The sequence below is a fragment of the Muscardinus avellanarius genome, assembly GCF_963383645.1.
Source record: "Muscardinus avellanarius genome assembly, chromosome: 7".
Taxonomy (NCBI): domain Eukaryota; kingdom Metazoa; phylum Chordata; class Mammalia; order Rodentia; family Gliridae; genus Muscardinus; species Muscardinus avellanarius.
This window is the reverse complement of record NC_137793.1, coordinates 34961930-34989752: the sequence shown is the minus strand read 5'-3', so window position 1 is coordinate 34989752 and position 27823 is coordinate 34961930. Positions and strand designations below refer to the sequence as shown.

The following is a 27823-nucleotide window of genomic DNA, read 5'->3' as shown; positions in this document are numbered from 1 at the left end:
GCCCATTGGGAATGGAGACTAAACGCCCCATTTAATTTTTCTTCCTCTGTCGTAATCCAGGGTTTGAAATAACCATTAACTTCCATAAGTTGGTCTTTACTTAGTGTGTGCATGGGATTGTTGGGGCTAAAAATATATATAAAATAAAATTTACCATTTTAAGAATTTGTGTAGGTACAAGTCAGTGGTATTAAGTATATTCGTGCTGCCTTATAACTGTTGCCACCATGGCCTTTACTACCGTTTTAAGGCAAAACTCATAAGGTATCAAAAATGGCCACACGATTTGTGACTTTATTTTGCTCTTCACAAGTGGGGCATTGGTGAAATCCACACAATCTCATATAAAAGCAACTTGGTCATTTGCAGAGAAACCCAACAGCACTGAATAGCAGAAAGTATCAGCACCATCAAAGCAATGCATAGCCATGACATGGAAAAAGATGGTTAAAATCCAAATAACATGAAGTTGGAAATTTTTACCTATGCTCCCCTAAGGATCCACAGTCACATGATATAAACTGCTGGGTAGGGCTATATTTAAATAGATGTTCAGATGGTGAATATTCAAATATGGGCATTTTGGGGCCTGAGTTAAAAAAAATTGGCATGGAATAGTTACATGAAAAGCATTTAAAAACGTTTTCTGTGGAACTGATGTTTGAACACTTCACTGGGGAAAACATTTTGTGGGGATTTCAGTGTCCAGTAGCTTTTGGCTAGGAATTAAATAATTACATATAGAAAGTTGCTGGTGTGGTAAAAGCTATGGGGGATAAAGCATTTCACTGTGTCGAAATGTGGGTTTTTGGTCAGATTTTCCAAATGAGCTATGCCCTTTCTCTATACTCAAGGGGGCAAAGTTAGAATTATGAGTAGGTTTTTCATAGACTGAATAAGAGTTTGACCTATATCCCTGTTTATCATGTTGGGTTTTACTCACTTTTCCTATTAGCCACATATGTATATATTCTAAACTGGGAAGTCTTTGTTATTGAGGAAAACTGACGTTACCAGCAATACAGTATAGTAGTCAGAATTTGAGTAAAATGTTAGGCAATTAGCCAAGAAGGGTGAGCTTGTGACTCCAGACTCTGCCATGCCAGCCCATTTCCTTTATGAGCTGGTGGATTAGGAGAGAGAACGTAATTTGTTCTCTGAACCCCAGCTTGTTCCCTGAATTGACAAGTTCTTTACCTCTCCCATGAGTAAGGTCAGAAAATTAGATAATTAAATTATGATCCTATTGGGTGTTCAGTGCATTTGAGATCCTGTGTTAGGGGCTAAAATGTATTGCATTTGGGGATGTGCTGATGAAAAGGACACTATAGAGTGTGTGTGTGTGTGTGTGTGTGTGTGTGTGTGTGTGTGTGTATAAGCATGTGCGTGCTCATTCTGTGACTAGTTCAGAAGATACTGTTGGAAGAAGTGATCTAAAATGTGTACTGATTTGAGGTTAACCACAAAAATCTCTTCTATTAGAGTATAGGCTTTTTCTGCCTAACTGTATCACAAATATAAACTGGGGAATATAATAGACTGAGACATGCAAATATATCAGTGCTGACTATCATGGTGGTTTATTTCCAACACATATAAGATGTCTAGCTTTTAATAGACACAGAATAAAAATTACTGAGTAACATACAGCGCATAAAGTACTTATTTATACTTTAAACAATAGTCTTTAAAAATTTTAAAAAACAAGCCAAATTCCCTGAAATAATGTAAGAATTGTTTCCAAACACTCCTAAGCAGTGGGCCAAAGTAAAATATGTCTACTTTGCCTGTGATTGAATATATAGATTAATTTTTCAGCATGATAAATACTGGTCACTAAATCTAGTACCACACTGATGCTTAAACTAAGAGATTTAAACATTAGCAGCCATTTTTATTACCTTTTGATGTAGAATCAATTTTTCTTTCTGTAGTTTACTTTTTTTCTTTCTGTAGTTTACTTTTTCTTTCTGTAGTTTACTTTCTTTTTCATGGTTGCTTCCCACTGATTTTTCTCTTTCTGTAGTTTACTTTTTACTCGAGTGAAAGTATTCTATGTAAGCGTGCAAGTTAAGAGTTTTGGACCTCCAAATGGGACAAGTCCCTGTATCCAGAAACAGTATGAGAGCAGGTGTCAGGGCAGGGATGGAGAAGTTGGAACATACAACAAGAACACATGGAGGAAGATCCAAGACCACAGCACAACCCCACATTTGCCTTCTTCACTCAAGCCACATTTCACAAATGATATAAAAGGTACTCTGAATAAATCTAATTATGACTCTAAGAGAATGCCATCAGTCCATCACACATTCTGAATATCTCCTGAAGACTGAGCACAGCTTGGCTTGGATTAATGGAAAACATATTGACATCAGAAGACACCTGTGAACGGTGGGCGCCATGCCATGGGTGCTGCTGTGCATTCAGGGAACCCCAGAGCAACAGCAGAACTTGCTTTTTTTTTTTTTTTTTTGCCTTCTAATTGTGCCAAGCTGTGGAAGGCACATGTGTGTTTCCAGGCAAGAGAGGAGAGAACAGAGGCAAAGCTTTCCTGAGCATGTCAGTGATACTCAGGGCATGGGGAGCCTTTACTCTCAAAAGATGAGCTAATGTCACCTTGTACCTGGTAGCAGGTTTCCAAATAACTGAAGTAGAGCTGAGTTAACTGAGCCAGTCACAACAAATAGATGACCAGGAAGCCAAAAACAATGAAATAACACCCAAGAATATCATACTTTTAAGAAAATGAACCATAGAAAAGAAAGCCATCAGACTTTGGCTAACCAATACACGGGGCAACATGATTAATAGACTAATTAGAATACTTAAACAAAATTATAAGGACCAAGAAGAGCAGATACATAGGCATAAAAATGTTTAAAAATACTAGTAACAAATTTATATCCACACAAATCAATTAGAACATGTGTATTGGGAATTTGTGAAGACATAGTACTTGATGATCTTAGGCCAGCAGATTATTAAAATACTTCTTTTCCCTGTGGTGTTAACAGTATGAATGTTGTTCTCATTTTTGGTCTTTATCAATTTTAATAGTAAAGTCTTATCTGCAGGTAGTTTAAGTTTTGCTGTTACTGGTAAGGTTGAATGTCTTTTTATGTCTTTTGTTCTCATTTACTTTCCTATTGCATTAGTCAGTTTTTCTTCACTGTGACCAAATACCTGTGAAAACAGCCTAGAGGAAGGAAGGTTTGTTTTGGCTCAAGGTTTCAGAGTTTTCAGTACATGTCTGGGCGGCTGGCTGCATTTCTTTTAGTCCCGTAATGAGGCAGAAACATGGCCAAGGGCATGGCCAGGAAAACTGTTCACCTCAGGGAAGCTAAGAAGCAGAGAGGCCCAGGGCAAGATACACTCTTCCAGGACACACCCCCAGTGACCAACTTCCATCTGGGCCCCACTCCTGCAGTTTCTACTACCTCCCAACAATACCCAAGAAGGCCAAATCATGAATTTACCAATGGATTAATTCTCTGATGAGCTTGAAGACCTAGTGATCCAATTACCTCCTCAAAGCCCCACCTCTAGACATGGCTGCCCTGGAGATCAAGCCACTGGATGATATTGCCTATCCAAAGATCGCCTATTCAAAAAGACCTGTAAACTTTATCTTCATATCTTTTGCTCATTTTTCTCTTAGAATTCTGATCTTCTTCAGTCTTAATTTCAGACCTCTTAAAATATTAGTATTTTTAAAAACAAATTTTAATTACAAAGTAATATATGTGGTATATAGAAAATTTCAAAGTATATAAAATAAACCATCTATAATTTTTTCAGAGATAATCATTGTTAACTTTTTAATGTTTATGAAGTAAAGGAGATGAAAATATCAAACTTTCACAATCTTTTTCAAATTTTTGTTAAACTAGGTCAAGCACATGTTCTCAAACATCATTTAGGTACTTAAGATTGGCACATATTATGCAGATTGAAAATACACAGTGCACATAGTTAGGGAACACTTAGTCTTAAACATTGCAGGAAAGCAAATTGAGAGTCTTTTGTGCAGAATCTATTAAAATTCTAATACTAATATACTCTCAGCTTTATTTTACTTTTTATTTTGTAACAAGGTCTCACTAAGTTGCTGAGGCTGCTTTCAAACCTGTAATCCTCATGTCTCAGCCTCCCAAGCACTGGGATTACAGGCTTGTGCCACCATACCCAGCTCTCCAGTTATGATTAAGTAAGTAATTATAGTGAATTTTAATAAACATAAAAAACATTTGATAGGACAAGCTATTTTCTACATTAAAAATTAATAAACCATGTAATCATGTATCAATCTGTATTCTAGTTGCTGGGGAGAATTCTGGCATGGGCCCATTTTGCAAGAAAAAATTTGTTTAATATAAGATAATTGTATTTAAATAAGATAATTGTATTTGCAGAATTGAGGGTTATTAACTTAAACATAACATAAACAAAACATTTAATTTTATTTAAAAAAATTTTTTGGTGGTTCTGGGGGTGGAACCCAGGGACTTTCTACCTCTGGGGTATACCCCTAGACCTCTTTTACATTTTATTTGGAAATAGGGTCTCACTAAGTTGCTAAAAACCTCACTAAGTAGCTGAGGCTGACTTCGAACCTGCTCAGTCCTCCTGTCTCAGCCTCCCAAGCACGGGGATTACAAGCGTGTGCCACCACGCCCGGCATAAAACAAAACATTTTAAATAAAATATTAATCGGAGTATGAATTTTTAGAGCAACACTAAGACAGAGCACATTATTGAGTTTATTCACAATTAAATATTTCTGATTAATTATGATTGCATTTTTATTCCAGATAAATTTATTCTTATGTATTTCCTAAACAATCAGAGGAGTTCCAGATTTCTTATGGGAAATGTGGCGATCCTGACTTATGTGGGAGAACCAGCAGTCCCTTTTAGATTATGCTAGGAGGGGGGCGGTTCCTGAGAGTAAGTTTAAGGTTTACCTTAGCAGCGCAAGGGCCATGATTTGGTGAAGAGTGCATTTAGAGTGCAGCTTTAATGAGCACATCATCTTGTCTCAATCTCATCTTTATTCTAGTGCCAAGCCCTAGACTGAGAGAAGTGAGAAAGTGGGAGCTCAGCCATTCCAGTGCTCCACAGATATTTTTACAAAAGTATTATGTGGTTGTGTTAGGAAAGACCTCCGGCATTAGATAGTTTAATATTTGCCTTTTCCAGCAATACAAACTTGATTTCATTTCATAATTAATGTACATATATCTGCAATAAAATTAACTGTGTAGACTTTAACTCAAATGATCAGGAATGAAATTGATGAATCCAGAACAGTTTGGGCATTAATAAATTTTTCTTTCCCATTGCTTCTGAGAAAGAGCAGGAGAATGAGGGGGAGGGAGGGAGGGAGAGAGGGGGGGAGAGAGAGAGAGAGAGAGAGAGAGAGAGAGAGAGAGAGAGAGAGAGAGAAAGGGAAAGAAAGAGGAGAGAAAGGGAAAGAAAGAGGAGAGAATACTTTGTCTTTCATGAAAACATTAAAAAAATGACAAGAATGTTTTCAAGAATTGCTTTAGTTTCCTTGATTCAGCCTAGCTGCACCTAAAATAAATGACCACATGCTCAGAGAGTCATCATCTCTTGGACCAGACTTCCTGGTTTGTTAAAGGGTGCTATATAGACACCTGCATCAGAAACTCAGAAGTAGGGGCCAACAGGGAGGTGAAGGTTTGATGAGGTAGACAATGATGGATATTCTCCATTAAAAATCAGGATTCCAGATTGAGCCTCAAATCTAAGGAATTTATTTTAAAAGAATCCAAGGGAATTCTCATGCAAGATAAAATGTGAGAGCAGCCATTTTACTAGTTCTGAAAACTATGGAGCTCAAGATCCTTAGTGACCATTTGTGAGTCCTCCAAACTTCATGAGAAATTCTGAATGCTTTATACTCCTTTCCTGTCTTTTTTCTTTTAGCTATAATTATAGTAAACTTGGATACCTCCTGTCCTTGTCTTCTTGACATTCTCCCAGGAATTCACACATTCAGGTAAAATGTATTTTATGAATTTCCAATTCTTATTCAACAGGCTATAAATATGAGCTTGTTGGGAGATGCTATAATGGAACATTAATGCCCATATGAACGTTTTTCTACTCTTTAGATGCAAAGTTAGATCAGAGGTGAAGTCTGCTTTCCATGCTAAAATCAGGAAGTAAATAAACTTAAATCACTTCAAATCATCATCAGTGTTATGGTATAGCATTACTCCAACTGCTTTATAATCATTATTATAATAAATAAAACATATCAAAATAAAGGAAAAGCAGAGTTCCTGATTAATAGGAGCCTACCATACCACCAAGTTCAGATGCAAATACATAAGGATTGAGACACACTGGAGAAAAATATTTGAAAATCAACAATGAAGAGAAAATTTTAAATACTTTGTGAGACATTTTCTAGGGTGGACTGTCAGTATTCTGATTAAGAAGACATTGGGTAAACTTAAACAATAAACTTTCTCAAATTACAGAAATAAAATAACAGGTCTTATCTACTGATTCACATTCTGAGTTTATATGTCAAGAATCATGTAAATCCAATTCAAATTTACAGTCAAAAATTAATAAGCTGAGCAGAGTAGACAGGCAGGTATATCTCATCTGTTTCCATTATAATTTGAATTTGAATACATATAATAGTGACTCAAATGTGTCTGGTACTTTTCATTATATGGATTTTATATTACCAGTAAATATTTTACTTTGCCTAACTCATAGATAGGCAATTAAGTTTTTGGCAAAGGAACTTATGAACAACAAACACATTTAAGGTTTTTGGGTTGTTGTTGGACTCTGTGTTTTTGCAAAGTAAATAGAACTTCAAATTTTATTACATCAAGGAGAAAGTTCTGAGCAGTTTATTGTGGAAATAAAAATCATGTATAAATATAATTGCTTCAGTTTAAAGCTTGAGTAATTCACTGTGGAAATGGCTGTCATTTTAACATTTAATTATTTAGTGCCCCATTTTGTTCACTAACAAATATTTTCTATGTCCTTGTAGGTTTTCAGTTTGAATTTTATCAATTCAAAATAGGTATGCGAGTCTTTGTCTAAATATATATTTGTAGTCTTGAAAAGATATGTAGGAGTGGAATTACTAGGTCATATGTTAAATCTTTGTTTATATATTCCAATAGACTGCCAAGCTTTTTTTTATAAATTACTATAGTTTTTTTGAACATTCTAATCAATGATGAATAAAGGTTCAAATTCTCCAAATCCTCAACAAATCTTTCTATTGTCTTTTTTTACTGTAATTATTCTTATGTTCTTGTGGGGGTACAGTTGTATCTCCCTGTTATTTTTTTATTTTTTATTTTATTTTATTTTATTTTTTGGTGGTACTGGGGATGGAACCCAGGGGCCTTCTACCTCCGGGCTACACTCCCAGACCTATTTTATATTTTTATTTGGAAACAGGGTCTCTTAAGGCAGTTGACACTGGCTTCAAACTTGTGTGATCCTCCTGTCTCAGCCTCCCAAGCGCGGGGATTACAAGTGTGCACCACAAGTGTGCACCACCACGTCCGGCTCTCCCTGTTATTTTAAATAGCAATAAAATTGCTATTTTATTTTTATGTTAAATATGGAAAATAATTGCTCACTTTTGGGGGGAGATAGTATTAAGAACTGAACTCAGGGAGTATTTTTCCTCCAAGCTAACCCCTCAGCTTGCTAAATTGCTGAAGCGGCCATTGAACCTGTAGTCCTCCTGTCTCAGCCTCCCAAGTACTGGAATTATAGGCACGTACCATTATTCCCAGCTTGGCCCACTTTTTAGACAGTTTAATCTTTTTTTCACTATTCAGTTTTAAGAGATCCTGATATACTCAATCTGTAAATTCTTTATCAGGTATATAATTTTCTAATTTTTCCTTCTAATCTTTTGGTATCTATTCATTTTCTTTTCTTTTTCTTTTTTTTTTCCCCTTTCTTTTTTTTTGTAGTACTGAGGATTGAACCCAGGGACATCTACCTCTGAGCTATACTCCCAGCCCTACTTTTTTTCTTTATTTTGAGACAGGTCTCACTAAGAGCCTGCATAGAGCCTCACTAAGTAGCTGAGGCTGACCACATGAACCTGTGATCCTCCTGTCTCAGCCTCCCAACTACCGGGATTATAAGCGTGCACGCCCACGCCCAGGTCTGTATTCATTTTCTTAATGGTGTCTTTTAAAGTCATTAAAAAAATTTGTAAAATCTAATTGTTACAGTTAATTATAGTATGTCCGTGAAGGGGCTCATTTATTAATATTCAGGTTTGATAGAGTTAAGCCATGACAGTTGTAATCTCAGCAGTGAATAAATCTAAATCTAAATGGATTTTGGGGGTTGGTGGCCTGAACTGGTAGAGTGTGGTTGGAGAAGTGGGGTCCCTGGGGCTGTGCCCTTGGGAGTTATATATGGTCCATTCTCCCCTCCCTCTCCCTTTTGGCCTCCATGATGTGAGGAGCAAATCCTTGTTCTTTCCCTCTCAGCTTCCCACCCCTGCTATGCCCTGAGGTCTATGGTCCCTGACCTCACGCGGACTGAACCCCAATATCATCAAAGAAATCTGTAAGCAAATCTTCCTTATTCTACTTGTATGGTCAAGTCTTTTAGTTTATAACTGAGAATGCAGATGGATACATGAGCTTATCATTTTTTTCTCTTATGAGAGAGTGCTTTTGTTGTTCTAAGAACACTGTGTCTAACTCAAAGTCACAAGGTCTTTGTCCTAGGTTTCTCTATGATTCTCATAATTGCAGCTTTTACATTTAATCTATAAATCATTAGTTTTTGCATAAGAGTCTAAATTACACACACACACACACACACACACACACACACATTTATCTCTCAGCACTATGTGTTTATAAAAACCTTACTTTCCTCATGAAATGCTATAGTGCATGCAAGGTTTATTTTTAAGTAAAACACTATTCTTTTGAATTATATTTTTATCATTATATCTGTACCATACATTTTGAATTTGAAAAATTTAAATCCTTCTCTTGTGATTTTCTTTTTCACAACTGTTGTGGCTATTCTGAATCCTTGGCATTTCTATATAAATTTAAGGATCAGTTTGTCAGTATCTGCAAAGAACCCGTTGGGATTTTGATAGTTTCTGCTTAAACTCAATTCAATTTTGATCATTTCAACTTCAAACAATGTAAATGCTTCTTTTCTCTCTCTCCCTGAAAATGATTGTTATTAGAATAATTAAGGGATAATTTTGAACACCCTAATGATTAATGAGGTATAAGATTAGCTACTGATATATTTTAAATGATCTTTTTTTTTTTTTTTTTGATGGTACTGGGGGTGGAACCCAGGGGCTCCTTCTGCCTCCAGACTACACTCCCAGGCCTATTTTATATTTTTTAAATTTGGAAACAGGCTCTCTTAAGCCAGCAAGGCTGGCTTCAAACCTGCACCATCCTCCTGTCTCCACCTCCCAAGCTTGGGGATTACAAGCCTGCGCCACGAAGCCTGGCTTTAAATTATCTTTTTCAAACTACTGACAGATTTAAAATTCCCAAGGACTCATGAGAACACATAAGCTATTTAACTGGAGTTATACAAAAGTTATTCAAAACAGGAAGTCACACAAGCACTTAGTGCCTCCGCAGAGGTAGGACATGGACCCAGGCATCGGACTCCAGGATTGTTTCATTTGACCCACTGATATGAAAAAGATCAAAGTTGTTAGGGTCAAAGTTCAAAGTAAGCAAAATGATAAATACTGGCAAACGAACAAAATCCAGATCAACCCTTTTGGGAAGTGAATTCCAATCACAAACATTCATAGATATTCTATAAATGTAAGCTTGTGTCAAATTATTATATATATTTAGTTGAACAGAATGAAAGATTTCAGTACAGTACCTTTTATTAAAAACCTAAGCAGTGTGCTCTCTCTGGTAGTATGGATTAGAAGAGATACACCCTGACCATGGGGATTTTGATTGTTAAAAAGTTAGAAAAATAAAAACCTTTAGCTAATCTATTAGGCATTAATTTAATAATAATACGAAGAAATCTAGTAAAGGAAAGAAATACTGTACGTACAATAGCCTCCCTCTTTATTCATAGTTTCCTTTGCTGAAGTTTCATTTACCTGCAGTCAGTCAGCCAGTTCTGAAAATACTAAGTGGAAGCTTTTAGAAATTAAAAAGTTCTTAAGTTTTAAATTGATCAGTTTTCTGAGCAGTGTGATGGCATCTCTCATGGTTCTAACTCCCTCCAACCCAGGTGTGAAGCATCATTCTTCTATCCAGTGTACCCATGCTGTATAGGCTATCTCCCCTTTAATCACTTAGTAGCTATCTAGGATATCAGATAGACTGCCATGATATTACAGGACCTGTGTTCAGGTAACCCTTATTTTACTTAATAATGGCCCCAAAGTGTAAGAATAATAATGATGGCAATTTTTATGGTATATTGTTGTAATTGTTCTATTTTATTATTAGCTATTGTTTTTGATCTATTACTATGCCTAAATTATAAACTTCATGATAGATATGTTTAGGAAAAGCATAACAGGTATAGGGTTTGATATTCTTCACGGTTTCAGGCACCCACTAGGGGTCTTGGAATGTATTCCCCAAGGGTGAGGGGTATACTACAGTAGCTTATTGCAATTAATAATTTCCCTCATTTTATTAGCTCTCACATAGGGAGATTTTATAACATTATAACACTGGGGAATTCATAAAGTGTGTTGTGAAAGCAAATGTGGATTCACTGTCATTTCAGTAAGTAAATGTTTATGAAGTTCTAGTTGCAATTGTCCTAGAAAAAACATGGTTCAGTAAATAAAAGGGAATGCTGTCCGAGTGGTTATATCTAAATCTTTGGTTTTGAGTATGTATGAAAATATATGCAGAAGAGAACTATATAGTTGGCTTTTTAAAAATGTGCTTGAATTTCTTCTATATAAATTGACTATAGGTCAGGATTAAATCAACTTCTCAATTTGTGTGTTTTTTTTTTTTTTTTTGGAGTGCCCAGGAGCATTCTACCTCTGAGCTATGCCCCATACACTATTTTTTTTTTTTTTTTTACTTGAAAACAGGATCTCACTAAGTTTCTAAGAGCCTTGTAAAGTTGATGAGGCTGATCTTGAATAGGCAATACTCCTGTCTCAGGCTCCCAAGTACCGGAATTATAAGAATGTACTACAATGCCAACCTTTCAGTTTGCATTTTAAGGGATAAGATGATGCCAAAAAATTCTATCAAAGGAGGTGCTTTGGACTAGTTATAGGAAAACAGACAAGACATAATTACAAATATCACTTTAAAGCCCTATGTTAGCTAGTAAAATGGTAGATTAAAGAAACAACTTTTTTTGTGTGTGTGTGGTGCTGGGGATTGAACCCAGTGCATTATACATCTGAACTACACCCCCCAGCCCAATTTTTTATTCTTCATTTTGAAACAGTTTCAGAGTGCCTTACTAAGTAGCTGAGACTGGCCAAGAACCTGGAACTTACTGTCTCAGACTCCCAAGTACTGGGATTACAGGCATGCTCCACTATGCCAGGCTCCAAATTTTAACTCTAACTTAATTCATATCATAATTTTGACCTTTCAGTTTCTATAATGTCTTCTCCTTGTCACTACCCAAAAGTTTACATAATTGTGTCAATTGATACCACTTTTCTATGAGGTAGGAAGAGTCATGAAAGTGGTTAGTAGGTAGAAAGATGAAAAAGGAAAACTAAATCTAATGATGCATGCTCCCCACATGTTTTAAGCTTAAAAATATGGAAACCCCTATTTCCATTTGAAATGCTTTGGAATAACATGGTAAAGTGTCCTTGGGGACAGCCTGCCACTGCACATTAATATGGTTTTAAAGGTCTCCAAAGCATTTGCCTATAGTTAGCTCAGTTGTAGTATTTTAGTAAGTGTTCTAATAACTTGGCTGCTCTTGCCTTTGGCTGTGGAGTCTCTACAAGTGCACGGTGCCCAATTTGGGGGTTCTTGGTCACATGGCCTTTCCTGTTCATGTTCTGAGCCTATTAATAACTCACCATAGACGTGCAAGAGAACACATCAGATTCTATATTGGAGCTGCATAATTAACTGTCTACTAAATCCTTCTTTCTTTCCATTACCTCTTCTAGAAGATACAACACATTCGGTCCAGTGTTCAGTGCTTATATCCCCTCCTGATCCAGTTACTCTGAAGTGGATTTCAGTAAATCTAATCCTAGAAGGTTAAAATGCAATACAAGTGAAAGAAAAAACAGTGGAGAACCCTGCAATGTCACAAATGTTATAACCATGAGGATAGCAGATTTTTAAGCTTTTTTAGAGTTTATAAATAATACTTCTAAGCTCTTTGGGCTGTAGTATAGCTAAACACGTTTTAGAAAACAAGTGAACAACTCAGAGAAATGCTTCTAGGTTAAGTCTACTTCCTAGAAAAAAATTTATATTTTAAGGGCTATATTGCTATGTAATGGAGGCCTATTATAGTTTTTTTGTACACAAAATAATCCTCTCTGTTACTTCCTTAGCATGATGTGCTTTTGATATGCCTATTTTATATTTTAATTATTTGGAATACTATTTAACATGTTGAGAGTATTAGTAAAATTAACATATGCGAAACAGAATAAATTTCTGTGTTACAGAACTGATAGATAATAAATGACAAGTGACATACATTCAAGGATAGAGGCAGCGCCAGGCTTTCTCACAAATCACACCCTAAGGACACATAGTAATTGACACCTCACCTCTGTCTTTATAAACCTAATCAAGAAACTTAGCAATTGGATATGTTACTTCTTCTATTTGCACTGATTTTAAAAGGAAAGACTTGAGGCCCACAAGAGTGTAAGAGTGCTACTTATTGAATACTATTATAAGCCATACTCATTGCCAATGATGTATGTTTTCATAGAAACTCACTAAGTTACATGTTGTCACTGGGTTTTATAGAAAAGACTGCGGAAGTTCCAGAAGATTAAGTAGATCATCCAAGTTAGACAGCTAGTAAGATCTGGGGGTGAAATTCAAAGGTGTGTGTGTGTGTGTGTGTGTGTGTGTGTGTGTGTGTGTGTGTGTACACTCACACATGCATAGGATAATTTGTTGGTTTCAGTTTATCAAAGGTGTATAACACATTTTCATTGTTTTAATTCTTTGATCCAAAGTCTGAGTAGAATCTGACAAGGAATAGATATAGTAGAAATGGATTTAGAAATGCAATCTATCTTCCAAATATCTTTCTACTTTCTGTCTTGTGATAGTATGCTTGAAATTTTAAAGCAAAAAAGAAATTATCACAGAGTGGAGAGATTTTCTCTAAATATGCTTAATGCTATTCAACATAGAAGCAAGAGACACAATAATTTTACCTTCCAATTTAACTTTTGGAAATTCTGTTGGGAAACTTTATCCTCTTGGAAACGTCCTCATTGGATCTTATAGAGTTCTATCTCCCTCTTACACTTACACTAGACACTAGTGACAAGAGTAGCAACGGCAATGAACAGTGATCATTTATGGATTGGTTGAATTTTGGACACTGTAAGTTTAAGCAGCATAGAAACTTTCACTTCCAGCCTTAATGAGATAGTAGCTAGAAACCCAATTAAATTGCATACATAGTTTGATTCGTGTGTGTGTGTGTGTGTGTGTGTGTGTGTGTTTGCATTTAAATATATAGCTTGCTACATCTATGTCTATCTATGTTTACCTCTGTATCTACCTCAGCAGTTTTCTGGTAACAGGTTGATGGCAATGTAGAGTAGTCATCTCTATGAGGACAGGAAGGAATGAGGAATCTGTGCGTTTGTTCCAGCTTACTCTTTTCATGGGGTTCCAGGCTGCCTTATTGAGAGTCAACAGAAAGAGCAGCCAGTGTTTGGATTTTAGAGAAGCTAATGAAGCTAAAATTTCCAAAGTAAATGCTGAAGAGGTGGGACCTGAGCACGAACAGTCATTACAAATCAGCGAAGTGTTCCTCCAGAGTGTGTCTGAGAACTGATCTAATTAATATTTATAAAACACTCTAGCCTACCAATTCAGAATACACAGTATTTTTTCTGATACACAGAGTACATTCTCCAATGGAATACCTTATTCTGGGCCACACAATAAGTCTCAATAAATCTAAAGGGAATAAAATCAAACAAAGTAGGTTTTTTTTTTATTCCAACAAAATGAGAGGAAGAAATGTGTGAAATTTCAAATATCTTCAAATGAAATAATATACTTACATGTGGGCCAAAGGAGAAATCCCAAAAGAACTTAGGAAATAGCAGGAGCTGAATTAAATGTAATGTGACATATCCTGATTTGTGGAATGCAACTAAATAGTGCATAAAAGAAACTAAACAATGCTAAATATAACAGAAGAGGAAAAAAACTCTCAAATCAATAACCTAAGCTTGTCTAACTTAAGACGTTAGATAAAAGATTACTTGAAAAGAAAAGCAGGCAGGAGAGAACAATAAAAATAAGAGTCAATGTTAATAAAAAGAAAAAATAAGCAAGTAATGGAGATAAATGAAAAGTTGATGGCTTATAAAAAATCAAAATAATTGAAGAAATTCATATTCATCATAAAACAAGGTAGGAAACACAAGTGCCTAATGTATATATTTAGAATGGAAACATTACAGATATAATAGATATATGAGTGATACCAAAAAATATATAATGAACAAAAAAATATATAATGAACAACTTTGTAATAAATTCAGTCCCTATAAAATATACTATATTTTATAATATATATAAAATATAAATATAAAATGAATAATCTGAGAAACACAAAACTTCAGTGTTCACTGCAAAAATTTGTATATCTGAGCCGGGCATGGTGGCTCACGCTTGTAATCCCAGCATTCTGGAGGCTGAGACCAGAGGATCACGGTTCGTGGACAGCCTCAGCTACTTAGTGAGGCCCTCCGCAACTCAGTGAGACCTGTTTCAAAATAAAGAATAAAAAATTGGGCAGGGGGTGTAGCTTGCAGGTCAAACGCCTCTGGGTGCCATCCCCAGACCCACACACACACACACACACACACACACACACACACACACACAAAATTGTACATCAGAATGGCTTTGTCTCTATTGAGAAATTCCATTTGTAGTTAAAAAGTTTTTCTGCAAAGATTTATAATGACTAATAAATATGGACTAATAAATATCAAGTTTGCACAAACTCTTCTAGAAAATAGAAGAGGAATGACATTCTAAACAACACGTTTTATGAGACACTTTGACCTTGATTCAAACTATATAAATATTAGAAATTATAGGCCAGTATTCTCTATGAATATAATTATAAAAATTGTTATCACTTTTTATACTTTTATCAATGCATTGCAATTACACATTATAGTGAGGAGTAAAGACATGCACGCAGGTCTAGGTGTGAGTTTCTTCAGTTCCCACCTTGCCACCTGCCCCTCCTTCATATAATAGTAAGATTGGTAGTGATACCTTCATACATGGGCACAGCATCATTTAAACTGTTCCTTTTATTAGTCTTCCTCCCTCCCTCTTCTCCTATCCCCTTCTACTATTCAGCTAGTCTCTTTCCATAATTATCTGAAATTCCTTTCATTTTCTGTTTCTCTCTAGCTTCCACGTGTGACAGAAAACTTTTGACCCTAGACTCTCATAAGACTGGCTGATCTCAATTAGCATAATACTCTTTAGTTCCAGCTAAATTCATCAATATATTTAACAGGCTATTTCAGTAATCTGGGTTTTTTTGACATTTGAAAATCTATGTAATTAACCATGCAATCAGATTGAAAGTGAGAAAACATGATTTTTAGTAGATACTGAAAAATAATTTGACAGAATTAAACTTTATGATCAAAACTGTCAGAAAACTAGGACTAGAAGTTCCTTAACCTGACAAAGGTAGTCTAAGAAAACTGTACAGATAAAATCTTACTTATCTTTACACACCTGATGCTTTCTCCTCAGATAAGATGTTGCCACTAATATTTATCTTTGTAACTGAGGTCTACTACAGTAAGGCAAGGAAATAAATAAAACCATTCATATTGTAAAAGGAAGGTGAAAAGCTTTAGATAACATGATGGTGTATATGGGCAACCCCACTGAAACTGTGTTTAGCAAGGTTTCAGGGTACAAGGTCCATATTAAACAATCAGTTATATTTAGAGTATTAATGAATTTTTAGAAATTGAAATTTTTAAAAATATCCTTTACAATACTATCAAAAACAGGAAAATGCTTAGACATAAACTTAACAAAACACTAATTGTACTCAAATAATGAGTTGCAAAATACTATTGACAAAAACTATAGAATATCTAAATAAAAGAAAGAAATAGACTAAGCTCATAAATTAAAAAAAAAAAAACTCAGTTTTTATAGATGTCAATGATTTCCAGGTGTGGTGGCACACTCTTGTAATCCCAGTACTTGGGAAGCTGAAGACAGGAGGATCCAGGTTCACCGCCAACCTCAGCTACTTAGTGAGGCTCTTAGCAACTTATTGAGACCCTGTCTCAAAAAAACAAAAAACAAAAAAAAACAAAAAAAAAGGGCTGGGGTGTAGGTCAGAGGTAGAATGCCCCTGGGTTCAATCCCCAGCTCCACATTAAAAAAAAAAAAAAAAAAAAAAAAAAAAAAGAAGAAGCCAGGCGTGGTGGTGCATGCTTGTAATCCCAGCATTCGGGAGGCTAAGACCCGGAAGATCATGGTTCGTGGACAGCCTCAGCTACTTAGTGAGACCTTCTGCAACTCAGTGAGACCCTGTTTCAAAATAAAGAATATAAAAAAATAGAGCAGAGGGTGTAGCTAAGAGGTCGAATGCCCCTGGGTTCCATTCCCCCGCAAAAAAAAAAAAAAAAAAAAAGAAAGAAAGAAAAAAGAAAAAAATTAAGATGTCAGTTATTTCTGAATATACTCAAGTGGTAACTATCTTTAAAATCATCTAGTTTAATTCAGTGGATGACATTTAGTCTATGCAAATGGTGCTAGAAGAGTTAGACATCCATAAGGCAGGAATAAATTTTGTCATCTACCTCATACTAGTTACAAACATCAATCTAAATAGATCATAAACTTAAAAGAACACTTGAGAGAAAATCTTCAGTCTCTTGGTATAGGCCAAAAATGTTTTATATAGAATACAAAGCAATAATCTTAAAATAAAAAAGATAATTTATTATTTTGAATATTAAAACTTTTTTCCAAGCCAGGTATGGTGTCCTATGCTTGTAATCCCAGTACTTGGGAGACTGAGAGAGAAGGATCTTAAGTTTGAAGCCAGCATTGGCAACTTAGAAGACCTTGTTTCCAAATAAGAAATAAAAATTGGGCCAGGGATATAACTTGGAGGTACAATGCCTCTGGGTTCAATCCCCACTATGACAAAAAACTTTTTTCTAAGTGATACTGATATAAAAATGAAAATGTAATACAAAAAATGGGACATAATATTTGCAAAAGATGTATCTGACAAGTTGCTTGTTTTCAGAATAAATGAAGAACTCTCAGACAAGAAATTCCAAAATGGGCAAAACATTTGAGCAGAAAGTTCACTAAAGATGATATTGAGATAATAAAATAAGCATGTGAGGAAAATGCTCACTATTATCAGTACTCAGGGAGGAAATAAAAACAAATATCCACATAAAAGCACTTAAAGGTTCACAGTAAATTTATTCTCAATAGCCTCAAATGGAAAACAAACAGGTTGTTGAATATTCATGCAAGGGCATACTACTCAGCAACAAATTACTGATACAACACACAAATTGGATAAGTGATGGAAACTAAACAGTCACCAAAAAACTACGTATTGTTTAATCCTATTTGAATGAGATTCTAGAAAAGACAAAACAGGGATTGCCAGGAGAACAGGTCCCAAAGGAAAGGAAATAACCACAAAGGAGCACAGGAGACTTTGGGAGGTGATAGAATATTCTATATGATAATTTAGTGGCTGTTACATGACTGTATATTTACCAAGACCAATACGCAGTCTTTTACCCTCAATACACTCTGTCACTCTTTTGTTCCTAGAATAAACACCACTAGTGTCCTCATCAATTCCTTATCCTGGTGGTTCAGGGCTCATCTGATAAAAGTTATAGTGAGACTATTACCTTCCTCAACGTAGGAAAATAGTTAGTTGATAGAATCTCAGGTTGTCTTTAGTTAGCACACATTTCATGTAGTTTTACAAATGCTTTTTGAGATACAAAGCATTATTTATTGTAAAATATTAAAACATCTCAGAAATAAAAGTATAAATAGGGAATCTCTAATCTCAAAACCCCCGCTCGAGGTTTCTTTGGCTACTAGTTGGAGTGTTTTCTCTAGGATCTTTACTGAGGACTTAGCTATAATATATGTAAATGTGGTGCAGGTGTTAGCGAAGGGCCTTCTTCCCCCAACAACCTCCCAAATATTCCTTGATACCCTGTGTTCCTCAGCCTGTGACATTCTAAAGCCTTGGCTCAAGACTTCAACATTTGAAATAAGAAGGAAAGAAAACAGTGGGCCTCCTTTCTGAGCTCCTTGCCTTGCCTCTTCATCTGCACTGGCTACTTTTGTTTCCTTATGTCAGCTTTCACAGAGTGCTTAGCTGATACAGTGCTTTCTCAGAAAACCTAACCACCACACTCATTTCAGGACCTTTAAGGGATTTTGATGAAAACTTAGGGTGTAGTGGAGTGAATACACCAGAGAACCTTAGTCTGCCATGTTCACCCCACCATCCACCTCTTCTCTCTCTCTTGCAGATATTCTAACTTCATCATGTAGAACTATTCACTTCACTTTTCTCTTGCCCGGCAGACTTTTTATATTAAGCCCACCAAGCTATACAGAAAATCACAGTGCCTTCCAATCAACTAGATCCCTCCTGCCTTTTTTTTTTTTTTTTCGATATGGTAATGGGGATGGAAGCTAGGGACATTCTTCTTCTGAGCCACATCCCCAGCCCTAGTTTTTTATTCTTTATTTTGAAACAGGGTTTCACTGAGTTCCAAATGGCCTCAGTAAGTAGTAGCTGAGGCTGTCTGCGAACCGTGATCCTCCTGTATCGTCCCCTAAGACTCCGACCCGCAGGGGCTTAGAGAACGACACAGACACCTCTTCAGCTGAAATATGAATTCTTCTTTAATGGATCCTTAATATGTCTCTTCTTCCTTCTATTAATATGTCTAATATGTCTGACAATGCGTACAACAAGCACAATATATATTAGCATCATAATCCCTCCCTCTATTCCCTACCAACCCCAAGCTTCCACAGCTAGGGCATGCACACTTCTGACTCTCTCATAGGCAGGCTGGTGGTAGCACGAGGTGCTGCGTCACTGATCATTCTGCAGGCACGTAGCATGGCACACTGCGCATGCTCAAGGAAACGTCCATCTTGTGAGTCTCATGACTTGGCTGCAAGCCTAGGCGCCATCTTGAATCCACGCTGGCAACAAGCCTGGGTGCCATCTCGGTCCAGCCGAGTGGGCCCCGACACTCCTGTCTCAGCTTTGAAAATGCTGGGATTGCAAGCATGCACCACCATGCCTGGCTTAACTAGAATCCCTTTTAGGAATCACCTTGAATTATCTCCCCTTGTCTCCTTTTTTTTTTTTTTTCTTTTCTTACTGTTTTATATGTATGGAATAGAAGATATTTCACGTGAAGTATTTTGGACCTTTTTTTCCAGATAAATGGAACTTCCAGAAAATAGATTTTAGAATTTTAAAATTAGTTGTCTAGAATAAAATCAATTATATACATTCAAAGTTTTAAAAGTGAATTAATCATTTAAATTACTTATTCATATTAATGTCCTAACATGATTGGCCATCATATATATATATATTTTCAAAATATCAGTCTAAGCACTTATTCATATTCTAACAGAGCTTGTGATGACTAACAACTGTCACTAATCATGTGTTATCAATGGAGCTTTATGACATCATGATCACTGTCCATTCCCATCCCTGCCAACCTCTCCGCGCTTTTACCAAGTTTTAATTTGTATTTCTAAAAACTGTGCAATCACTATAAGCTGTGTACTGGCACCTTTTTCTTCAATTTTCTTTTGTGCCGAAATTTTCTAAGTAAATGTTTATAAAGATAATTCCATTTTTATAACGTTTTTGGCATGTAGAGTCGTAGACAAATTACATGTTCTTTTCATACACATAAGTTTGCTTATATAATGTAAATGGCATTACAAATCATGTGTCTTCTATAATTTGCTTATTGACTTTAAGGAGATCTTTATACATTTTGGATACTAATATTTTAATAACTATATAGACTACAAATAACATTTTCAACTCTGTAGCCTGGAGATCATTTCATGCCATTTGTATGCATCTAGCTTTTTAAACAATTGTATAATTAATAATATGAGAGCACAATAATTTATTATGCTGTCAATGTTAAGAGAAAGGAGTTCTGTTTCCTATTATCTTTATTACTTTGAATAAGATATTTAATTTCTCAGAGAATCTTTTCATGTTTAAAATGAGGACAGAAATTTTCCACTTTACATAGTTGTAGTTGAGATTAGCAAAATAATATAAGTAAATTACTCCAGAGTAATGTTTTTAAACATCCGTACCATGGCAGTTTGGGTGGGATAATTTTTAGTTGTGGAGTATTGTTTTGTGCACTGTAAAATATTTAGTAGTATCTGTGGACTCTACCCCTAGATGCCCACTTGTGACAGCCAAAAACATATCCAGATGTTATCGTGTATGCAAAAATTTCCCCATTTGTGGTGTGTGTGTGTGTGTATGTGTGTGTGTGTGTGTGTGTGTGTGTGTGCGCACACCCATACTCAGTTGAGAACTGCTAGAGAAGGGTATGACACATGGTGTCAAATCAGCTCCACACAGCTGGACATATGCACAGAAAAATTTTCTAAGACACTCTTCACATGGATTGTATTATGGATCGCTCTGATGCAACTGTGAGTGGTTATGGCCATGAAGAAAGAATCCCACACTGCTAGGCTTTAGGTGGGTGCCATTTTTACACTGACATGAATAATAATAATTCTGCAATATATAACTGGTTGCTTATACCTTTGCATATTATATCTCTGCAAGAGATAATTTTGGAATTAATATCTTTGAAATGGGAGTACAGAGCTAGCATTTTTGAAAGTTTGATATATATTCTACAAAATCAGTTTCCAAGATGGTGGACCAATTTATACTGTCTCCAAATGTAACTAAGTGCCTTTTCCTCATATCTTTATCCATAGTGAATATTAACATTTTTAATATTCAACATACTTTGTTAATTTTAATATTTCTCTCTACAATTTGCCTTTCTTCTGTGCTTTACATACTCTTAAAGTTTGCACATTTTCCTGTTAATCTTCTGGTCATTCAAAGTTCTCCCTAGATATCTAATTGCAAAACTATGTGAATATACAGAAAAGCACATAGATTAGCATTCAGATTTCATGAATGCTCAAATTTAACCATTTTTGCTTAAGATTTTGCACATCATATTGAAGTCCTCATGGTTCTCCTCCCTGGCCAATTTAGTTTCTGAGTCCCCAGATGTAACCACTATTCTCAAATTTGTGTATATATTTCCATATTTCCATCCATATTTTTATAATTTTGTTATGTGTGTGCGTCCATAAAGATATATATAGCATTGTTTTATATTTTTAAAATTTGCATAACTAGAATCATACTGTAAAAATCTTTCTAGAACTTGCCTTTTTAAAATTCAGATTATATTTTTTAAGATTCAGTCAAGTTAATGCATGCAGCTCTGTTTTACTATTTATGCTATGTTCATATATTAAAGTACCACTGCCAAGCTCACTAACATGTATAGAGGGAGAAGAGGGGAGCAGGTAAGGATGGTGAAGGAAATACACCAAGCACTGTGTGTGACACTTTCAACCTCACTGCGATGTATAATTATAATGCATGAATAAAAGTTTAAATAAATAAAACAATTGTGATGAAGACCGTGTGAGGTGAACGGGATGAACACTCACTTTCTCTCAGTCCCATAGACATTAATAACATGCCTTATAGTGTCTAAGGTAACAGAACATTTTGTAATTATGATGTGAGTGTTGTTCTACCTTTTTTGGACACCAATCATTTAAAGGTGAAAGAAAAGGAAATTGAATGCTTTGTAGATATGATGAGGTCTTTCAAAGCCCAAAATTATTATTTTTGACTCAAAATGAAAAAAGCATTGAAGCATCTGACAAATTTTATTTTCTAAAGAAGTAAACATCCGCCTCCATAACCCACTGAGGCAAAAAGATCACCTAGAGTCCTTTTTACTCTACTTTCTTAAAGTGGGAAAGTCCTGGAGGCCCAAAAGGGAGCTTTTGGTGGTGACCTGTTGGATTCTAGGATAGTAAGCGATTTGGACATTGGTGGCTTTGGGTCTGATTGGTTCGTTTGGGCTTTTGGCTTTGTTGTTTTGTGTGAGTATTTGTTTACTTGGGTTTGTTACTTTGCTTTAGTTTTGTTTGTTGGTTTGTTGTTCTGTTTTTTTTAGCTAGCATCGTTGGTTGCAATAGTTGCAATAGTGACTTTCGAGGGACAGTGCTGGGAGAGAGTAGAGAGTCCAGGCCAGGCCTTGGGGCCAGCACTCCCTGCGAGGATAGCCTCATGGATAATTATATGGTCCTGATGGACATCAGCAAGGGTGGTTTTGCCCAGGTGAAAATGGCCATATCCTCAGGGGACTGAGGTGGCTGGGAAGGTCTTACCTGCATTTAGATAGGTAAACAACCCATTCTTTGGATCCAAATGGGCATCATGAGGATGGTGGAGTACCCGAACGTGGCCCAGCTGTTTGAGATCATAAACACAGCCGACTTTGTCTACCTAGTGATGGAGCACATGAGCAGGGAGTTGCTGTGCCACATTTGGCTGTCAGGTGGCATGGAGGAGGAGAAGGCCCAGAGGGTGTTCAGGCAGGTCATGAGCATACTGCACTACTGCCAGGAGAATGGCATCTTTCTTAGGGACCTGAAGCCAGAGAACATCCTTCTGCACACAGAAGAAAATGTCAAAGTCATTGATTTGGGCTGAGCTGCTAATTCACCACTCACCAGAAGCTGACCACCATCTGTGGCACTCCCCACTACTGTGCCCCGGAGGTCTACCAGGGCCAAGGATATGGCCCATGTCTGGGGCCTGGGTGCCATCCTCTACTCTATGCTCATAGGCTCCCTCCCAGGAGCAGGCACCGCAGGGAAAGTCCTTGGTATCCCCGCATACTTCCACCCAGGTGCAAAGCCTCATCAACTGTAAACTGACTGCTGACCCGGCCTTTGAGGCCCAGGGCTGTAGAAATCCTAGGGAACCCAAGGCTGAGACAGGGTAAGGAGCATTCACCTCCTCCTACCCCACAAATGCTGGAACCCCACAATCCTGGGCATGATGCATCACCTGGGGTACAACCCACACCAGACCTGGCTGTCAGTGGTAGCAGGATGTTTGACAATGCCATGGCGACATACCTGTTGATCCAATGCCAGGTGAACTGCAGAGGCCCCAAAATTGGGGTATGGTGTCACCCCAATCCCCAGCAGATTCTTCTACCTTCTGTGCCTCTGAGGAGGAAAGCCAGACAGTCCTACCTTCATGCTTGCTGGTTGGTGCCTTCTGAGTATCCGCCAGCCTAGGAGGACAGGCATTGCTGGCAGAAGGGAGGCAGAGGGCCAGCCTGCTTGCCATTCCCCGAGCTTGCTGAAAAGAGGATTCCCCCTTCCAGTGCATCATCCAGCCAGCATAGCTCCAAGACCCCCAGGCCAGCCCCTGCAAGAGCTGCAGCATGGGGAGGGAGAGGGAAGCGGGTCCTCCCATGGACCAGCAAAAAAGCCTCCCCCTCCCCCAAACCCCTTCTGGCATCCTCCAACATGCTGCTGCTGTGTGCTGCCCCTAGAAGCTAACAAGGTTGCTCCAGAGAGAGTGGAGGGCAGAGGCCCCCACATTCAACTACAGAATCGCCCCCAGAAACCAGACAGGCGATGTTGATGAAATAAACTCCCTGAATCCTGACTTGGGCCAGAATGGGCTCAGCAGCAGGATGAGGACAAGGTCCTTCGACTGCGCCCCAGGAAACCACCCCTTTCCCTGAGATGGTTCTTAGTAAGTTGTTTTCCTTATAAGAAAAGTAAGATACTTATTTATAAAAAAATAAACTTTAATGTTTGTGTGAATATAATGCAACTTATTTATCCATTACCCTATTGATGTATATTCATTTTTTTCTTCTTTTTTGGAATTATAAGCAATATAATAATAATCTTTATGTCTCATGTATACATGTGTAAGTGTTATACTTTAGGTATATACCTATTAGATTTTGGCTTATGAAGACATCTTCATATTTATAAAATATCAAATTTTTCTCCATAGTGATTATGATTCTTCATCTAGCTATGTCTTTTTGCACATTCATACCAACCAACTCTTGGTATTGTCAGACTCTGTTTTTTTGTTTCTTTTAATATTTACTCATCTCTCAGTAATAGGTGGGAGAAGTAAACAGAAAATCAAATTTAAAAATAAGCAGAAAAGCAGAAAAATATAATTAATGTACTTGACCTAATTGACACATGAACCTTTATTCCTAGTACACATGGAACAGTCATCAAGATAGACTATATGCTGTACCATTAAGCTGAAATCAATAAATTTAAAATAAATGAGAAATACACTAGTGTGTTCTTTGGTAATATAGAGCATAATGGAATAGTAACAAAATATTGTCAAAATAACCTTAAATGTGGAAATAATACGACACGCTCTAAATATAACATCTCAGGAAATCACAAAATAAATTATAAATATTTGAAAGGAATGCAAATGGGAGGAGAAAATATGGGTGTTGCAGCTAAAGCAATACTTACGGGGAAATATACAGCATTAAATATACTAGGAAGGGCTAAGTCCATCTTAAGTTTTAAAATGTTTTTAGAAGATAATAAAGGAGAGAGAAAAATCAATGAAAAAAATAAAACCAATGAGAAAAAGTAAATTTTTGGAACATAATAAAATTGATGTATCTGTAGCAAGATCAAAGAGAGAGAAAATATGAATTACCAATGAGAGAGAGACATCAGTATAGCTTTGAAATTAAAATGATAATAAGAAAATATTTGAATCAGTTTATCTCAAGAAAATTCAAAACCTTAGAAGAAGTGAACAAATTTCTTAGACTATACATATTAAGAAAGTGGTTTATGGAAACTACCTGTGGAGACCTGGAAACCTATCAATGCTATAATTGAATTCATTTTTAAATTTTCTTTCACTAGGAAAACCTCAGGCCTAAATAGCCTTATGAGTGAATTATGCCAAATATCTAAGGAAGAAGTGCTACAAATTCTTTCATTAATTTGAAAAGAAGCAATACTATCTAATATTTTTAGTGAAGCCAACATTTTTCTGATAAATGTAACATTTTATCCAACATATAAAATGTTACAAGAAAAAGAAAGACACTATGGTATTAATCCACATGAACATAAACCCCAGAATTGGTAACAAATACTAGCAAGTAAAATCCCAACAATAGATTAAAAGTAATACATGATGACCAAAAAGTTTATGTAATGAATGCAAAGATGGCCTAACATGAGAAACATCTATTCATGTCATTCACCACTGAAAGAGAAAAACAGCATGACAATGTCAATAATATGCAGAAAAATAACTTGGCAAATTCAACACTTTTTTTTTTTTTGGTGGTACTGGGTTTCCTGGAAGCCCTTCTACCTCTGGGCTACACTCTCAGACTTATTTTATACTTTTTTATTTTTGTAAACAGGGCTTTGAACCTGTGTGATCCTCCTGTCTCTGCCTCCCAATTGCGGGGATTACAAGCGTGCACCACCATGCCCAGCTTCAACATTTTTTTTTTTTTTATAAAATCTGTCAGCAAATTAGGAATAGACATAACCATTGTGCATCTTCAGAAAACCCAAGCTTACCATTATTCTTGGTTTTGAAAGACTGTATTTCCTCCTCATCCCCATTATCACAATATGACAAGGATGTCCATTCAACCATTTATATTCAGCATTACACTGGAAGTCCTACCACTTACAGTAAGCAAAATGAATAAATAAATTATCTAAAGTAGATAAATAGGAGCCAGGCACCATAACACATGCCCATAGTCCCAGTAACTGGGAATCTGAAAGAGTAGAATCATTGATTAGAAGAAAGTGTGTAATAATTTAAGAGATTCTGTTTGAAAATTAAAAATAAGAAGTGCTAGTGGTGTCATTCACTGGGGCACCCCTGGTTTTAATCCCTAGTAGCACACATGCACACACACACACACACACACACACACACACACACACACACCAGGTGGATAGAAAAAGGGTAATAAATAAAATTGTATCTATTTGCAGGGAACATGATCATACACAGAAGAATATTCTAAGAAATAGATAAAATTGCAACTTGAAGGATGGAGTCTAGCAAGGTGTCAGGATGCAATGTCCAAAAAGCCAACTTGTGTTTGTTTGTATTTATCTCAGTTCTTTTCTCCAGTTCCTTCTAAGGACCTTCCTACTTGCCTTTATGTCCAATGCACATTCTATTCCATCTTACTTCATATAAAACTTGAATAAACATTTTCCCAAGATTTATAGTTATGAATTAGACAGTAAAGTCAGATGTAACTAAAACAATAACTTCTGTCTTAGAAAACCATATTGCCTAATAAGTTCTTTAATTCCTAAAACACTTAAAGGTTATTGTCTTCTCTAGAAAGGGATAATTTGGTATTGCCAAAATACAGAGAAAATTTTGAATAAGAGCTTAGAATTTAAGATAGAAGAGACTAATCTTTTACCATTACATGCTATTTATTTTATAGATGTATTTCATACATATAATTGTATGTATATGCATTCACATATATATTTCATTTAAAGGACAGAAAACATGAAACATAGGAAAGTTGCTTTAGTTTCACAATAGTAATTTTTCAACAATAAAATTAAAATTATACCCCTTTAAGCCTATATAAGTTAATAAAGCTTTTAAAACTTTATGGACTCAATAATATCATCTATATGAATTTATGGATTTTGAATCTATTTTTAAATTTATCATATACTTTATTATAAATATTTTAATAATATTAATTAATATATATAGGTAAGTAATATATATATATATATATATATATAGGACACATCTGACTTTACATCTTGAGAAATGTATTAATTCACTTATTAATGGTCAGGTTTCTATTTATGAATCCCAATATATCTATTATATATGTTAATTAATGCAAATGAATTTGGAAATCCAGTGTGTTTTTTTATTACTTTTTATGTCTGAAAATAATAAACACTAATTGGATATTGTTTGCATGTATGTCTCCACCATCTTTTATCCCATTAAGATGTATGACTACAATGCACCAATAAAAATTTCAGAAAAGAAAATAACACATTTATCTGTTTTCTTGGCATTCACATACTGTATAATAAATAGCATAACATTTTCTAGATGCACTTTTCTGTTTAAATCATTAATCTCAGTTTGTCTGTAGGAGAGTTCTGTGGCATTCCTAATTTAGAGTCCAATGTGGTAAAATATGTGCCTCCAATCCTAAATGAATTTACTCTGGCACATACTGAATTAGTGAGAACTGCCATTCATATGCACTCCTTTGGTTTGTTGCTGAATTAAACCTGAATGGGTTCATACCCATATATGGAGTCAAAGTCTACATGTGGGCCAAGTTGAGTAAATAATAAGCTACAAAACATTTGCAAGACCAAAA

At 36.0% G+C, this 27823-nt stretch overlaps 1 protein-coding gene across 1 annotated transcript in view; it reads left to right on the top strand.

Annotated features, from left to right (window-relative positions):
* ADAMTS19 (ADAM metallopeptidase with thrombospondin type 1 motif 19) overlaps positions 1 to 27823 on the top strand; it is a gene marked incomplete at both ends in the record, with an annotated part of 271867 nt that overhangs the window by 2091 nt on the left and 241953 nt on the right. The gene's annotated exons all lie outside the window — the stretch shown is intronic.